The sequence below is a fragment of the Mixophyes fleayi genome, chromosome 2 (assembly GCF_038048845.1).
Source record: "Mixophyes fleayi isolate aMixFle1 chromosome 2, aMixFle1.hap1, whole genome shotgun sequence".
NCBI lineage: Eukaryota > Metazoa > Chordata > Amphibia > Anura > Limnodynastidae > Mixophyes > Mixophyes fleayi.
Genome location: NC_134403.1, coordinates 17,070,961 through 17,088,113, shown reverse-complemented (window position 1 = coordinate 17,088,113; position 17,153 = coordinate 17,070,961). Strand labels below are relative to the sequence as shown.

The following is a 17,153-nucleotide window of genomic DNA, read 5'->3' as shown; positions in this document are numbered from 1 at the left end:
AGCGTTGGTAAGATGGCCCTGTCCCCGGGGCTGTCCCATAGTGGGCGACCTTGGGCTGGATCACTTGGCTACCAGCCAGCAGCACTATCCAACGTCTTCTGATTGGCTGATTGAATATTAGCCCCTCCATATATTGGTGACATTTAAACAGTGCGGACTGTGCGTTATTTACCAATATTATCGAGTGGCAGCTATTTATAGCAGAATTCCAATTGGAAGAATAGAGGGTATGTTTCAGAAAACACTGGGCCTGTATAAAACCAAAATAAACCCCTTCCACAAGTCTGCAGCTATAACTAATCGTGGTCAATCAGTGACATAATCCCAATTAGTATAATGATTGTGACATCATTTCCTGAAAGCAGACAGAATACATATAAAATCACCAATGCACATAAGAAACAATCACAAATTGCTAGATTTACATATAGTAACCCTAAAACATAAAGTATAGGAAGGATGGAAAACAAGGAGGCGTGTTATTAAAGGTATCATAAGACAATTATACAATCTATCCTATGGAAAATAATTCAAGTTCAACAAGGAAGGAGGGTCATCATCATCATTTATTTATATAGCGCCACAAATTCTGCAGCGCTCACATCAGTCCCTGCCCCATTGGAGCTTACAGTCTAAATTCCCTAAGATGCATACACAATCACACAGAGGGAGACTGGAGTCAATTTAATGGCAACCAGTTAACCTACTAGTTTGTTTTTGGAGTGTGGGAGGAAACCGGAGCACCCGGAGGAAACCCACGCAAACACGGGGAGAACATACAAACTCCACACAGATAAGGCCATGGTCGGGATCGAACACATGACTCCAGTGCTGTAAGGCAGAAGTGCTAACCACTAAGCCACTGTGCTTAGTGGTTAGCACTTCTGCCACAATACTTAGATGATATACAGAAAGCATACCCCCCCTCCTCTGAAAATGAACTAAAACAATCCCTGGGTGGCTTCACTAAACAGCAAGTACTCCCAACACGAGGATATCCCAGCAGGTATCAGTGTGCAATAGTTACCTAGAGTTAAAAGACAAAAACAATTAAACACAAAATCTGATAAACAAGGACTATTTAACCAACCAGGGTTAATGTAGAACTGTTGGGTATCTTAGTAAGAACACATAAGATATTATCAGGATCTGGAAAATTGTAATGTTAAATGAGCATGTATTATGAGGCATGAGAGTACACGTACTATAAACTGAGATAAGATAAAACAACAAGAACTGCCAAATCTTTGCAAAAACTGGTTACAGACAAACATGATATCCAAACAGGTAAGATAATTACTGGCTCAGGCTCCCAGCTCTCAGCATGTCATGTGATAGCTTAGAGGGAGGAGGAGAAGGATGTCACAGTGCACATAGAGCTCAGAGGGGTGTTCGTAAGCCTCTCTGCTCGCTACATCATGTGCCATGTGACTGTGGTTGCCATGGCAGTCCAAAATCATAAATCATTAATAGCAGCCTGAAAAAAACCCCAAAGCAAACTGGTGAACACCACATTTTTCTTATAGCCTGCCACAGTGATTTATGAGGAAGGCTCTTCAATGGCTTTTTTTAAGTGGACCACCAAGGAGACACAACAAAGGGAGAGGTGGTCGGAAGCATAAGAGGAAGATAAAAGAAAAAGACTTAGTGGTGAATATCTGAACTCTTTCTGCTACTAAACTATCTGTCATCAATAAGTGGCTGTCATACTGCCCAATGCATATAGGTAATTGGTTTGAACTTGTTGAGCTTATGTTAGCCAGACGCTCTTGGCTGGTATCAGCAGTGAGAATTCACTGATCTTTATGTATCGAGTCTGTGGAATCTTGTTCTTAGGTATAAGAGCGGTTTCTCTTCAGAGAATAATGTGACTATTTCTAATGGTGTGCCTTGAAAAACATCCTAAAAAACACATAAATATATGAATAAAGATAAAAAAACATAGAAATGTTTTTCTCCACCTCAGTTAACTAAACCTCAGGATGGCGCAATAATGGCGCACAGCCAACGTTTCAGTCCTTTATCAATCCATAACTTACCCAATCCACAAGTATAGACCTTGGTCAATTAGTGACATAATCACTGCTAGTATAATGAACGTGACATCATTTCCTGAAAGCAAGAACAAGACATATAAAATAATCATTCAAATAATAACCACAAAATCCTAGATTTACATGCTGGAACAACTGAAACATAAGGATTGTGTTGACTGATTGTAGATAAATACCAATCTACTTAACTCAAGATAATTATGCCAAAAAAGGGAGCATGACAAGCAAAATACATGGAGCCAAAATCTCCCATCCAAAAATTGGGCCATAACAGTCCCTGTTTAGCTTTACCAAACAGCGAGTGCTCATAGTGTACACATGTTTCAGGAAAGCAAAGCACTCTTTACTATGTTAGCAAATAACTAAAAATTGACAATGCCTCTGATCCCCCCAGCCACACCACAATCTGCACATCCATGCCTATTGTCCGCCAGGGGCTGACTGGGCTGGGGCGGCAGGGGGGCATCTGCTCGCCGGGCTGGTCCATAGTGGGTTACTTTGGGTTGGGGCAATGGGAGACCTGCATTTATTTTCCTTTAAAGCTGCTAAGCTGAGTCTTGCCCCCCCCAAAGCAAACCGAGGGGGGGTTCCTAGCTCTTGGAAGCCCCCCTCCAAGCCTGGGGCAATGTATAATTGAGGTGGCTGGACTCTGCCCCCGCTTCACATGGCTCTGCTTGAAAAGGGAAAGCTGCGTGCACCTAACAGTAGTGCACGCAGCATTGCCCGTGTATATTATGTGGATAGGAAGAGTTGGAGAGCAGCCAAACACATACTAATATTATAGCCACGCCCCCATGTGTGATGGTCACACCCTCTGGCGACATGGTGTGAAAACCCCCCTCTACAAATCCTGCGTTTGCCCCTGCCCCCAGGCTAAAAATACGCCAGCCAACCCCTGTTGTCCACCCAGCCACTCCCCCATTTACTGGAACCACACAACCCAAATTGATCAAGCCTTTGAGACTTTCTTGTGAAAACGGTGACTGCTCGTGAGTATGAAATAATCCTGAGGTGCTTTCCCAAGAAACTCATCCCTGTCTTCATTGGCTAGGAGAGGCAGCCAATTGGTGGGCTTTATCCATACAGTACCTTTAAGCACTGCATTTATTGATATTATCCACAGGCAGTGGGGACTTTACCGGAAACCGTGGAGGTCCTGAACATGGGAAGGGGATTGCTCTTCAAGTTTCTAGGTAAGTTGTCTATAAATAAAAATACTTCAAAATAAAATAAAAATAGTAAAACAGTGAAATTATCTTATTCTCTTTATTACAGGTTTATTTAAAAAATATATATACACTTTTTACAGTGTTTTCAGTTATATCTTCAAAGAGGTTTTAATCACAAAACTAGCACAGATGTAAATAATTATGTCATTGTTTATAATTAGCAAATGACACATGAATGCAGTTTTATCAATGAGTTTATTTTAGTCCATGTTCTGCTTTCATCAAAGCAATCCTTGAAAAGTACTAAAATTCCAGGAACACATTTTTTCATGTCGTGCGTCATTTGTAGTTCTGTAAAGCGTAAGAGAATTTAAGTAAAGTTTCATTTGTTACATAAAAATAAATAAACGTTTGCTGTTATGTTCCTTTTTGACTTATATTATGCTTATAATTTGAAGTAGGGGGCACCCGAGATCCTACATATATAAAGATCGACAGAAAGGGAGAATTCAGTTCCCCATAATTTACAGTGGAGTGCCTCTGGAACGCACTGAGGGGATATGTAACATCACAGATCTTTCCTTACACCCCATAGATATGTGCAGGAAAATCTGCAATGTTCAGGTACGCATAAGCTGAAAATTCAAAATTAGCGCACCTGGACATTATGGTAATGTCTGGTGACCTATAACAGGCAATTGAATCACCCCCCCCCCCCCCTTCCCCCTGCTAGATTGTATGTTTTAATAGATCAGTCCAGGGTTTCCAAAATCCAGTCCTCAGCGAGCCCTAACAGTGCAGGTTTTTCATATCTCCTTGCTGGAGCACAGTATTCATTACTGATACATTGTAACAGATCCACAGGTGGTATAATTATCTCACTGATCATCTGAAAACCTGGACTGTTATTGGTCTCGGAGGACTGGTTTTGGGTAACCCTGGATCAGTCCAATGCAGAGTATGTGTGAATGGTCCTTAATGGTGATGTGCACATTCGGTCACTACCTACCGTATTATCATCGGTACCTAACTTGATTTTTTATAAATATGTGTAAATATGTGTTACAATATACATTCCAAAGAACCAATCAGTACCTTGAAAACATTTTTAAAGAAACAGACAAATTGTAAATAGTACCCTTTCAATATTAATCCGTTAATCAGCACACCTATATATTTATTAACATTTATTTATTAACATGCTTTATTAGCATACTCTGCAGAACTGCACGATAGTATTGAAGTAATATAATTATTAACATCTATGTAGATAAAGAATTTGAGAAAATGTGTTATGTGTCCTTGCTGTACAAAGAAATGTCGGTGACACAACACTGGAACTATTAGATTCCGACTGTCAGGTTATTATAGGTCGGAGATATGAGGAGTTGTGACCTAAACAGAAGATGTATTGAAGTAGTACAATATGTACAGACAATCACTGCAGATATCACGAAAGCTGGATAGAAACTTAGCAGATATGAAACCAGGGAAGGCAATATGATATAATCTGGCACAATGATGACAATAGTGTAGGTCTCTGATAGGATAATAGACCTCGGAAAGTCACTGATGCAAATAATAAATTACACAGATGGCGAATGGCATGGGCAACACAGTGACTAAGTGGTTAGCACTTCTGCCTTACAGCACTGGGGTCATGAGTTTGATTCCCAAACATGGCCTTATCTGTGAGGAGTTTGTATGTTCTCCCAGTGTTTACGTGGGTTTCCTCCAGGTGCTCTGGTTTCCCCCCACACTCCAAAAACATACTGGTAGGTTCATTGGCTGCTAAGAAAATTGACCCTAGTCTGTGTGTGTGTGTGTGTGTGTGTGTGTGTGTGTGTGTGTGTGTGTGTGTGTGTATTAGGGAATTTATACTGTAAGCCCCAATGGGGCAGGGACTGATGTGAGTGAGGTCTCTGTACAACGCTGCGGATTTAGTGGTGCTATATAAATAAATGAGGATGATGGCACAATATGGTAGGAAACACTTGGCACAGGTGATGAAAGGCACAGTAAGCTGGTATGCAAGTAAGACATTTATAATACAGTCCGTTGTTTAAAGGCCAAGTCCAACCAGCAGGGGTTAGTATCCACAGTACTCTACAAGGTAGTGATCACTCCTGAGACAGGCCCAGAGCCCCTCAGTGTGATGCAGGTGAGTCCAGACACCGCTAGTAATCACACGATATAGTGACGGTAAGATTACCACTAGTGTGATGCAAGGAAGGAGTAGTTCGTACACAAGCCAAGTAATCAGAGCCAGAAGTGTTTAATATCCAAAGCCATTAGTAGGAGTCAGAAGACATAGGAAGGTGAGTAGGTTACAAAACCGAGAAGCTGGCTTAGAACACGCTATCATCGGCAATTGATGACAGCGCAAGTGGGGAACTTTATCTGGGAGATGTCCAATCAGGTTAGAGAGAGGAAACACCCCTAAAGATGTTCCTAAGTCTTTTTCTCCCCACGTGTGGGTGGATTCCTCCCAGTTTTCCAGTCTCCTCCCATGTACCAAACACATACCGGTACGGCAAATGAGTTCTAACAAAGTTCACCCTGCTGGGTTTTTGTGTGGCTGCTGTGAGGAAATTAGATTGATGAACCCAAATATAATCCTCTGCTTATACATCTTATTACTGCTTAAATGATGAAGATGATGATAATAATTAAACATTAACCATGTAAAAGTGTGCATGTATAGTTGTGCAGCGATTGGGGGCCCATCTTTTAGGGTTCTCAACTTTAATGACCGCTCTTATCTGTACACAGTCTATTTTAACCTGTATGATGCAAAATTACAGAGATCGAAAATACTGAAAGGAAAGTGAAACTATGTATTCTTATAACAAAACAAATCAGCCATCCTTAGAACCTACACTATATAAATCAGTGGTGGCAGTATTGTCCTCATAAAGATAACTATATAAACATTAACTAAACAAGCAGGGAAGAAGCAGGAGCTTTGGTGTAATGAATCTTAGAAGTGTGAATCTAACCCTTCCCTGTTTTGAGGGCAGCACGGTGGCTCAGTGGTTAGCACTTCCACCTCACAGCACTGGGGTCATGAGTTCGATTCCTGGTCATGACCTTATCTGTGAGGAGTTTGTTTGTTCTCTCCGTGTTTGCGTGGGCTTCCTCCAGGTGCTCTGGTTTCCTCCCACATTCCAAAAACATACTAGTAGGTTAATTAGCTGCTATTAAATTGACCCTAATCTGTGTGTGTGTCTGTCTGTGTATATTAGGGAATTTAGACTGTAAGCCCCATGGGGCAGGGACTGCTGTGAGTGAGTTCTCTGTTCAGCGCTGCGTAATTAGTAGTGCTATATAAATAGCTGATGATGATGATGATTAGGTAGCTGGAAGGAGAAGCATTGAAGAATCATTTCTGATACATACGAGTACTAAAACTGCATGTTCTTTGGTATACAGCTAGATACTCACCGTGTGATATGGGCTGGGAAAAGAGGCCACAGGGCAGGGATTCATTTCTTATAACTCCGAAGGGTATATTTACTAAACTGTGAGTTTGAAAAAATGGAGATGTTGCCTATAGCAACCATTCAGAATCTAGCTGTCCTTTTGTAGAATGTACTAAAAAAATAATGACTACTAGAATCTGATTGGTTGCTATAGGCAACATCTCAATTTTTTTGAAACCCGCAGTTGAGTAAATATATCCCTGAGTGTCCATCAAATTTGCCCCAACTATATTAATACAAGGAGCATCTCAACCTATACAGCAACACATGTAGAGTTTATATACAAGAAATGTACACTTTATACATACACAGGTTTATGTGTCCTCTCCTCCTGTTCTCCACCAACTTAACTCTGCTCTCCAGCTCCATGTCTCTTCCGTGAGGTCCTCCTGCCCTTCTACCCCTCTCTCTACCCCGCTGGGGGCTCTCACCTCTCATCTAGCTGTACATTGAGCTTCTGAGTTACTGTGCGTTTTGTTAACTGTACCGTGCTGTCTCACCCTGTATCGTGTTTCTATCTGTCCCTGTACGGTGCTATGGATACCTAGTGGCGCCCTATAAATAAAAATTATTAATAATAATAATAATAATAATAATGTATTCACTCAGAGATTATTATTGCAGCTGCTTATTGTACTCTTTGTACCTGTATCATTTACAAACCTCATTAGCAAAAAAAATTGTATAAAAAGAGTAATAATTGTACAAAATACCATAGGATTGATACAAACTGATTATTATCTAAAAATTGTCAAAAAATGATTTTTTTTCAGTTTAATTTGCTTAAATGGTGAGCAAATTACAACTGTCCAAAAATGAGGCCATTCGCAAAACTGTGGTTTTGCGAATATTGGACAGAGTGCGTTTACCCATAGGCAATTCTTATGTGCTTAATACAAAAGTTGAAAAAAAAAAAATTGAATTGAGTCATTTTAAAGGCTACATATGATATTGTATTCTTATCAGGAAATAACATCTATAAAATTCTAATAACAATTGGGGACCTAAACTTGGCCACAGGTCCCCAAAGGTCAATTGCAGCCGGACCCCCGTCAGATTTCACTGTACAAGTTGATACATACATGTGTCTAAGTCTGAACAAATTCACATTACTGGGGTCAAGAGTTGGTTCCTACTAGGGACCTATCTGTGTCGAGTTTATGTGTTTCCTCTGGGTGCTCCCATTTCCTTGCAAAAACATTGCAGGTCAATTGGCTTCTGACAAAAATTGTCCGCGGTGTGTGTGTGTGTGCGTGTGCTAGGACGTTTAGAATGTAAGCTCCAATTGGCTACAATGATTACATATTTGTTCAGAACTGCGTAACATTATTGGCGCTATTTAAATAAGCAACAATAAAATAATTAGTCAGATGTGGTCAATATCCAGCTAGATTCATCATTTGTCCCAATCCATATCTAATAGATGTTATTATTATTATTATTACCATTTATTTATATAGCGCCACTAATTCCGCAGCGCTGTACAGAGAACACACTCACATCAGTCCCTGACCCATTGGGGCTTACAGTCTAAATTCCCTAATATACACACACACACACAGACAGACAGAGACAAACAAACATACAGACTAGGTTCAATTTGTTGGCAGCCAATTAACCTACCTGTATGTTTTTGGAGTGTGAGAGGAAACCAGAGCACCCAGAGGAAACCCACGCAAACACGGGGAGAACATACAAACTCCTCACAGATAAGGCCATGGTCGGGAATTGAACTTATGACCCCAGTGCTGTAGGGCAGAAGTGCTAAACACTTAGCCACCGTGCTGCCATGTTGGCATTGGTTTTTTTGGGGGGATTCATACACGCTCTGATTGGCGGCCACTCAGGTCTAAAACGGCTAATTGGCTGTAAAAACCATAGCGTGTATGGCTATTTATAAAAATAAAATAAAACAAACCTGGACAATGGAAATCTATATAAGTAGATGTCTCTCTTAGATTCTTTAGCCTAGTCTTGCGTAAGCAGAGTTACAATATTCCATTATTTACAGCCTAATGTAAATGTTTCCCAGTTTTAAACATGTAACAAATCCACAGTTGTTTAGTTCAGAATGACAGGAGGTCGATGACCCTGAAATAACGTTTCATTTATGTATTGAACGTGTAAACGTTGTCACGGTTTTAGATATATCAATACTGCAATTGTAGCTCTGTGATTTAACCCCTAACCTACCATACATTAATCAATTGATGTAACAGACCTCTTCCCTCACTGGGAAAAAAAAAACATCACACAGCGTAGTCATTTTATTCTAAAATAAGTTTTTAGACTTGTGCCTCATCTGTGAAAAGGAGGGATAATAAAGGGGGACTAAACTCAATGAAATAAGGATAATTTGTAGGGAGAGGTAAAAGTCTTGATTGATAGCTGTGGCTAATGAGAAAATGATTCATGGAAGTGCTCACTGCTCACTGCCATATTTTTGTAAAAAGTCTTTTCCATGTCCTAAGTCGCTGACTTGAATCAATGCATACAATAAATGTTGATGATGATACATTGCCTTGTGTGAAACAGTCTTTCTTGCAGCATGCTAGTTTTAGCTGGTTCACATATCATACTTAAAAAATGAAGCAGGACTGACTCTTGCAATTATTATATATTCATATATTTTTGGCTCTCATTGTGTGTTATACGGTATCATTAGGGTACTTCCCTGACAGCCAAAGCTCAGACTATAAACCTAATAAAAAAATACCAAATCATCACTTTCACAGTGATCAGACATTCCCCATTCAAGTGTTTGGCTCTTGGTTAAAGTTTCACTTTAAAGTTCATTTAGTGCTGATTTAAATACTATAATTCTCCAATAACACTTCTAGCACTAAGACCTTGTTCACATCCTGCTGTTAACGTAAATTAAAGCAAGCGGAGTCCCATATAAGGATATCAGGATATTTCCCTTAAAATGTCTTGGTTCCTGTTCAGTTTCCAGTGAGGCTTCCCACATAGGATCAGCCAGCCACAGGGATGAATGACTTTAAGGAACTTGCAAAATTATTTCGTACAAAACCAAAGGACCAAACCAACCTCCACTTTAGATAAGGTAACAAGCCAACCCCCTGCTCGTATTTATATCTAGGAACAAATTAAAGCTTATCCTGTCTAACATCTAAAGGAGAGATTTACTGCATGCTACGAAAACTAATTTTGAATTATTATATGTTTTGCTTTTGTTTATTAATATGACTTTTATGCAGTTTTGTAGTCATTGCTAAGCATTTACTAAAAAGTTATTCAGTTGTCAGTGTCTGCTAAGATCCCTGGATGTATAATAGAACAAGTTATTCTAGGGTTGAAGTAGCTAACAGCTATTGTGGAACTACAAGTGCCAGAGCTGCTAGCTGAGATTCTGCCATGTAAAACAAAACATAGTTTAGAGCAGATGTATGCAGTCCATGGTTCATCAGCTGATGTGGGACTACAAGTGCCTGTCAGCTTGCTGAGACTTGTAGTTCCACAACAGCTGGGTGGAACACGTGTTGCCCAAGCCTGGTCTAGGGATAGGATGGCTGTGTTGATGTAGATGAAACAATGTTTAACATTTCGCTCTCTCAGCTGAGATAACAAAGTAGCAGCTGCAATATTATCAGTTGTGTAGAATGTTATGTTTGCAGCAGATACAGATCACGTAGATAGTTCTATATATAACCAGATGTCTAGGTTCTGCATTGATGGATGAATGTTTATGGCCACTAATACAGTGTAATGTTATTGCAATGCACAGTACTGCTTGTATACAACAGGCACAGCTAATGTGGTATTTGCACCGTGCCTTCCAATGTACTGTGTGACACCTTCTGTCGTGCGGACTGACTGTCATGTTCTGCAAAGGGCTGAGGCATAATCAACCTATCATATTCATGTTCCATAGCTGCAATTCCCTTGCTCCACTTTAGATAGTGTGGTCATATAATTAGTGTTGGCTGAGTATTTTAGGGTAGCGATCATAGTGCATTTTGTAGTCAGGTTTGTGTAATTAGGACACCAAAAAAAGGGAATGTTTATTCACTAATTATCCACATATTCGGATTATGCATCAGTTTGTAATGGTAGAGGGGCTTTTTTTAGCAATTTAATAATAAACGTGCATTAAAAGCCTTTAAATAATAAGGCTTTACTGATTAGCCTAACCTGATCTATAACCATACCCCCACTTCATTCACTGTATAGATATGATCATCATTTATATAGCACCACTAATTCCACAGCGCTGTACAGAGAACTCACTGACATCAGTCCCTGCCCCAGTAGAGCTTACAGTCTAAATTCCCTAACACATACAGAGGGTCAATTTAATAGCTGACAATAAACCTACTAGTATGTTTTTGGAAGGAAACAGGAGCACCCGGAGGAAACCCACGCAAACACGGGGAGAACATACAAACTCCAGACAGAAAAGACCATGATTGGGAATCAAACTCATGACCCCAGTGCTGAGAGGCAGAAGTGCAAACCACTGAGCCACCGTGCTGCCAAGAGATAGATAGACAGATAGATAGATAGATAGATAGATAGATAGATAGATAGATATGAGATAGATAGATAGATATGAGATAGATAGATAGATAGATATGAGATAGATAGATAGATAGATAGATAGATAGATATTAGATAGAGAGATAGATAGATAGATATGAGATAGATAGATTGATAGATAGATAGATAGAAATGAGATAGATAGATATATAGATAGATAGGTAGATATTAGATAGATAGATAGATAGATAGATAGATAGATAGATATGAGACAGATAGATATGAGATAGATAGATAGATAGATAGATGGATAGAAATGAGATAGATAGATAGGTAGATATTAGATAGATAGATAGATAGATAGATAGATAGAAATGAGATAGATAGATAGATAGATAGATATTAGATAGATAGATAGATAGATATGAGATAGATAGATAGATAGATAGATATGAGATAGATAGATATATAGATAGATAGATAGAAATGAGATAGATAGATAGATAGATATTAGATAGATAGATAGATAGATAGATAGATAGATAGATAGATATGAGATAGATAGATAGATAGATAGATAGATAGATAGATAGATAGATAGATAGATATGAGATAGATAGATAGGTAGATATTAGATAGAAAGATAGATATATAGATAGATAGATAGAAATGAGATAGATAGATAGATAGATATTAGATAGATAGATAGATATGAGATAGATAGATAGATAGATATGAGATAGATAGATAGATAGATAGATAGGAGATAGATAGATAGATAGATAGATAGATATGAGATAGATAGATAGATAGATATGAGATAAATAGATAGATAGATAGATAGATAGATAGATAGATATGAGATAGATAGATAGATAGATAGATAGATAGATATGAGATAGATAGATAGATAGATATGAGATAGATAGATAGATAGATAGATAGATAGATAGATAGATAGATAGATATGAGATATGAGATAGATAGATAGATAGATATGAGATAGATAGATGGATAGATAGATAGATAGATAGATATGAGATAGATAGATAGATAGATAGATAGATATGAGATAGATAGATAGATAGATAGATAGATATGAGATAGATAGATAGATGCAGAGTATTTTTGGACAATACCGTTCTCTTCCCTTCCCACCTGCCTTACACTCGCCCTTTGTAGTGAACTGTGTTTTGCTCTGTGTATATTGGAAATGTTCGTACAAAATCTAATAGCGCACTGGTTTTCTTCATGTAACAATTACAAAAGACAATCCTGACACCATCGCTGCGAGTAATCCTGGAGGCTCTAACAGGGTATTCCATCCTCATATGAAATAAGTTTATTGATGAGTTATGTCTACATGTGTCCTATTGCAGCCATGTACTAGTAAAGAGCCGCTGCAGGGAATCATTTGTTTGAATTGTTTCTTAACTCTACGAAAGCTAGAGTGGCTCTACAAGTCCTCTGGGACTAGTAGTTCCACAACAGCTGGGGAAACATGACTAAGCCTGTTCTATGCTTGTTGTTTTCATGTAGTGGAAACAATGTTTAACATGTCTCTTTAGTACCTAGACATTATTGTATTATCTGTACAGCTTTCTGTTGTGATTTTCAGCAATGTCTTTATATGAGAAGTCAGAGTGGTTTGTTCCTGTTGCCCTGGGATACGACACCACTGTGCTGTGGTCTCTTCATTGGATACAATTGTATCCAGAGAGCGGCTTTGAGTCGTATCCAGGGAAATGAAAATAAACACTTCTTCCTGCTCTTATAAATGCATAACTGAAAAGCATAAACGGAAGCTAAAAATATAAAACAGAGGTGATTATAAGTATTTAAGATATTGCAAAAATGTCCTAGAATTACTGAGGGTAAATGTTAACGGCAGTGTGCAGAATCAAGTCACTGCATGTTCACTGGCCTGTAATGATTTAATTATATCACTGTACACTGTATTCAGACAGTATAATGGATTTACTATAATATCAGCAGGTGCTAATTTAATGAGATTCCTGGTACACAAATGACATGGAAAACACCTAATTCATTCTACTTAGCAGCTATCAGAAAGGACTACAGGAAGGGACAGGAGCAGCTGTATACAATTCCATTGTTACATTGTATTCTGATTTTCTGTAGCCTGGTCCCTTCAAGGAGTTTAAATATCTTATCCTATCATATTGAATTAGCAAACGCACACTCCAAGAGCAGTAGTATGCAGCAAACAGGTGTATTTCATGAGCAGCACAGTGGCGTAGTGGTTGGCACATCTGCCTCGCAGCACTGGGGTCATGAGTTCAATTCCCAACCATGGCCTTATCTGTGTGGAGTTTGTATGTTTTCCCTGTGTTTGCATGGGTTTCCTCCAGGTGCTCCAGTTTCCTCCCACACTCCAAAAACATACTGGTAGGTTAATTGGCTGCAATAAAAAAAAATATTGATCCTAGTCTCTCCCTCTCTCTCTGTCTGTCTGTGAGTGTGTGTCTGTAGTAGGGAATTTAGACTGTAAGCTCCAATGGGGCAGGGACTGATGTGAATGAGTTCTCTGTACAGCACTGCAGAATTAGTGGCGCTATATAAATAAATGATGATGATTTCCATGGCCCAGACATTCACATTTTATTACAAATGACACAAAATGTATATTTCTCCCAACTCGCTCATGTAGTGATACAACTCACATCACTGGAGACAATGGGCTTGATTCATTAAGGGAAGTTAAGCAACAAAAAAAATTCTTACTCAAAGTTTCTGGACAAATCCATGTTGCAATACAAGGGGTGCAAATTAGTTTATTATTTTGCACATAAGGAAAATACTGTCTGTATTTTAATGTAGCACACAAATACTTGATTAGCTTATTTGTACACTGAATTTTACAGTTGATCTAGACCATGCCCTACTCTAAATATAAATCTGCCATCACATTTTAAATTTACCTCCCCCTCCAATGCAACATGGTTTTGCCTTATTTGCTTTTGCTTAACATTCCTTAATGAATCAGGCCCAGTATGATTATATAATGCAGTGGCGGATCTACCATTGGTACAGATGGTGTGGTGCACAGGGGCCCATGGAGGTAATGGGGCCCGCTGCGTGGGGAACTAGAGAGTTTTAGGCATCGGTTCCCTCCACCGGGGACCCGCAGCTCGCTAGTTTTTTACTCTGATGTAATGTAACACTTTATTTGCATAGGTGACATTGTGTCCACCTTAAGCTGTCCTTCTACACCATTGTCAGTCAAGTGATAGACAATTACCTTAAAACTACATCGAAATTAAGCACCCATCAATGCAGTAGTAAATAGGAGGGCATTCATTTCCTACAGTCCCCCAGTTGTTTTACTGCTTAGTTGCCTACTCTCCCGAATTCCTTGGATTCCTCCCAGACTCCCGGGAGAGCAGGGCAACCTCCCAGTTAATAAATTCTTCTATATTAAAGTGACGGTGGTGGTGGGGTGGAGCTTATGATGCAAATTGTGCGTTATAGTTGCCCCGCCCACTGTTATAATTGGCCAGAAACTGTGATGGCCGTTTAGGGGGTGGGGTCAAATGATGTGCCTGCCGGGCCCTGCCCCCGACACGCCCACTTCCCCCCAATCTCCCAGAATGCCTCTTGCTAAAGTTGCCAATTATTTTTTACCAATGTTGATATTACGAGGAAGCAAAGAGATAGCTTGGAGATATGTCTTAGTAGCAGATGCTAAAGTCACATTCCCCTATTTGTAACCTATATAATAATGTAATGAATTGACATACACATGAGATAATATTGCCCTGCGTTTTTTAATAAATGTGCAAGTCGCATTTTTAATATAAAATATAATTAAATGCCAATAGAAACAAAATGATACTAAATTCAATTAAATTTAATTTTATTACGTTAAATTAACTTAAATTAAGTAACAGCTGTTGTTATTTTCTTTTTAAAATTCAAATAGAAATCTTCTCTCCAGCAGTGGTCCACATGGAAATGTCAATTAAGTAACGTTCCCAACTTGACCTATAATAACCGCCACGCTAATGATTTAGTGATGAAGGGTCGAGACGCAGAGAATCAGAAGCCGTTAGATAATGCAGCTGGAAGTTATAACTGACACACTAAAATTAATGATGTGACAAGTGTGGGCAGGGTCTGTTCTTTGAATACTTATGTAATACAAACATAATGTAATCACACACATAAAAAGTACAAGAAAAACCAACTGAGAATGTCTGAGATGTTAGTTCACTGTGAAAGCAAGTGAAGAGCATGTTCTCAAATGAAATGTTTGCCCTAAAACGGCCGCAAGGCCTAAAACGCAGGCTGGTTTATATAAAATAGCAGCCGGCTGTCTTTTTTGAGCAGAAATTGTTGAAGACATAATGATAGCTTGCATTCACCTGTACACTAACAAGTCAACTTTCTAATCTCTATCGACAAGGGTGATTGACAACTGTCACTCACACTTCATCTCCCCTCCGGGATCTCACAGAGGGAAAGAGCTATTTAAAAGAGTTTTTAATGAGGGAGAAGGTGCATTTCGGGGTGTTGCTGCCAGTTTAGTGGGGGACCTCTAAGCATCCTTTTACCCACAAAAGGGCTTAAATTTTTACACGCCATTGGAGATGGTGTAAACTAGACCACTGCCTATACTTTCATTGGGACGCCTGCTGCGCATTCCAGGCGCGTTATACGGAAAAGCGCATTATAGGCGCACATCAACCAACTTAATAACGAATTTCAATCACGCAAAAGTGAGTCAAGTATTAAAGACACTCCCGACGACCCCTCATTATTCATTTAATAAGTGATCTTAAACTTGGCTGTATTTTAGGGGGGGAACTGAAAAATTTAAATGAATAAAGTGGTCCTAAAATGGTCCTGAAATGATGTTTTACTCTTTCCACCAAATTAGGTGCTGTAAGCGCTGACATATTTTGCAGTTCATAAATTACAATTTACTAATTGCAGTCATTGACATAAATACGCAAATGCTTTAGCAGTTCTTTGACATGAGGACACTTCTATTGCTAAATTTGGTGGCCCTTTAACAATGGTTTATTTTGGACTAGAACTTGATGTCTTCATATCTTCTGTTTTTTTACCCTGGGAACAGAATAAAAGTGTATGAATAAAAGTGCAATAAACAGACCATTGATATTACACAATAACGTAAAACCTGTCACTGCAAAGTTCTCCTGAGGGCAGACAGACCCATGAGAAAAATATAGATTAAATAGAACGTAAAGTATAAAACACTAACGTTATTGTTACTTTAAGCATCAATCCTCCTTACACAAAGCAAGTTGTATGACATAAAACGTAACCGCACAGTGTCTCACCTTCCCACTTCTGGAAAAACGAGTTTTACTCTCTGGCTGTTGGTGATACCGATGCAATCAGCCGGTATTGTATCAGACATCAGCGGTGCTCAGCTGTCTGCAGGGAGCCAGGTTCTATAGATACTGTAGTTACTTAGCAGACAATCAGGACACACCTGCGACATTAAGTCATCCCACTTGCTGCTCTATGGTTGCCAAGAGTCCTAAAATCATTATAGGTGTCTGCTCCTACTCATTTTACTTTACACCAATTGTAATAGAAGGCTTTATTTTGGTATGATAAGTAATCAGATTTATAACTTTCCTAGGGGAAAGATTGCGATTCAAGGGGGACTTCCAAGCAAGGTTACAAGGGCATTTGCCCCAGGGCCACTGTTGGTATTACAGATGAGAGATGGATGAAACTTAATTCCTTTCTGCATATAGTCAATACAGCAATACTGAAACACTGATTATTCTTTACTATATTCTCTAAATGCCCAGCAAGACTCATACTTCAAGTAATTGAAATAAACAGCAATAACATTTCCCTTAGAATATAGGAACACACATCAGTCCTCTTACCCAGACCTCTCCTTATTTCGTCAATATACTAGTCGTGTCACTAAGTTGGAATGGGTAATA

General features: G+C 39.0%; 1 protein-coding gene across 1 annotated transcript in view; it reads left to right on the top strand.

The window, feature by feature from the left end:
* Positions 1 to 9,651: 9,651 nt before the first annotated feature.
* LRRC32 (leucine rich repeat containing 32) overlaps positions 9,652 to 17,153 on the top strand; it is a 36,903-nt gene continuing 29,401 nt past the window's right edge. The window contains exon 1 of the mRNA XM_075198573.1: positions 9,652 to 9,769. The gene's annotated coding sequence lies outside the window, so the exon portion shown is untranslated. The remainder of the gene's footprint in view (positions 9,770 to 17,153) is intronic.